A 1968-nucleotide genomic window follows, 5' to 3' on the forward strand; every position below is an offset into this window, starting at 1 on the left:
GTCTTGCTCAAGGACACACTGGTGGTGACTGCTGGGATCGAACCAGCAACCTTCAATTTACCAGTTCAGTGGTTTAACCCACTAGACCACCATCTCCAAATTTATAGTGTAGAGACCGTAACATTTTAAGTAGACTTCTGGGAAACACGACATACTGTACAGTTTTACACTTTACAGAAACAAACAGCCTGTTTAGTTACACATGAGATGATGATCAGGGGCCACACACACACACACACACACACACACACACACACACACACACACACACACAGACACACACTCACTCACTCACACACATTCTCTCACACACTCACGCACACTCACACACACTCTCTCGCACACACACACACACACACACACACACACACACACACACACACACACACACACACACACACACACACACAGACACACACTCACTCACTCACTCACACACATTCTCTCACACACTCACGCACACTCACACACACTCTCTCGCACACACACACACACACACACACACACACACACACACACACACACACACACACAGACACACACTCACTCACTCACACACATTCTCTCACACACTCACGCACACTCACACACACTCTCTCGCACACACACACACACACACACACACACACACACACACACTCACACACACACACACACACACACACACACACTCACACACACACACACACACACACACACACACACACACAGACACACACTCACTCACTCACTCACACACATTCTCTCACACACTCACGCACACTCACACACACTCTCTCGCACGCACACACACACACACACGCACACACACACACACACACACACACACACACACAGCCTGTTGTCAGCTGCGTTAGCTTATAGATTAGCGTGCGTGGCTCGGCTCTCGCTCCTGTAATGATGAAACCATCGGAGACCTGAGAAAACAAACTCTGATGGTTTTGTGCTTCTTCTGGTCCAGACTCTCACGAGCGCAGAAAAGTAAAGAGAGACGGTTTACAGAGAAATTGAAAAGCGAGAGCGAGTTCGTTCCAGACGGTGTTTACACACACACACACACACAAACAGAAGTTTCTCACACAAGCCGTTTCCCGGCTGATCTCGACTCAGGTGTTTCTCCAGGTGATGGAGGGAAAACACCGTCGCTGCAGCGAGACACACACACACTCACACACACACCAATGAGATGTGACCGGTCCCCCATGGCAACACACATCAAGGCTGCACATGGTCATATGCATCATGACCAGAGAGAGACACACACACACACTAACCCGACCCTAAACCTACCCATCACACAAAACTATATGCATTTTTATATTTTAAAAAAACCTCATTCTGTATGATTAATAAGCTGTTTTCCTCATGGGGACCAAAAAATGTCCCCACAAGGATTTCGGATATTGCCGCCTTTGTGGGGACATTTTGTACCAGTAATGTAGGATTTACCAGGCCACACACACACACACACACACACACACACACAGTGTGTGTGATTGTAAGTATTTGTGTGTGTATGTGTGTGCGTGCGTGCGTGTGTGCGCGTGTGTTAGCTCTGAGTCAATGCTGCTCTGCTTCCAGCAGCCCTGCACTCAGCAACAGTCATAACACGTTCTCTCAGCTCTGTGTGTGTGTGTGTGTGTGTGTGTTAGGTCAGGGCTCTACACATCAAAGTGTTGTCTGTAGAGTTGTTTCCCAGTGTTGGACAGCGGTGACTTCAGTGTCAGCAGTGTTTTACCGTCACACACCGTCAGATGTTTCGCTTATTTGTGGTTTTTGCCCTTTTCAACTCCCAACGCTTCACCTTTTCCACTCCATTTCTCTCTCTCTCTCTCTCTCTCGCTCTCTTTCTCTCTCTCGCTCTCTCTTTCTCTCTCTCTCTCTCTCTCTCTTTCTCTTTCTTTCTCTCTCTCTCTCTCTCTCTCTCTCTCTCTTTCTCTTTCTCTTTCTCTTTCTCTCTCTCTTTCC

General features: G+C 47.9%; 1 protein-coding gene across 1 annotated transcript in view; it reads left to right on the plus strand.

The window, feature by feature from the left end:
- pigg (phosphatidylinositol glycan anchor biosynthesis class G (EMM blood group)) overlaps window positions 1-1968 on the plus strand; it is a 153066-nt gene that overhangs the window by 115259 nt on the left and 35839 nt on the right. The window lies entirely within an intron of this gene.

The sequence above is a fragment of the Leuciscus leuciscus genome, assembly GCF_965113295.1.
Source record: "Leuciscus leuciscus genome assembly, chromosome: 8".
Lineage (NCBI taxonomy): Eukaryota > Metazoa > Chordata > Actinopteri > Cypriniformes > Leuciscidae > Leuciscus > Leuciscus leuciscus.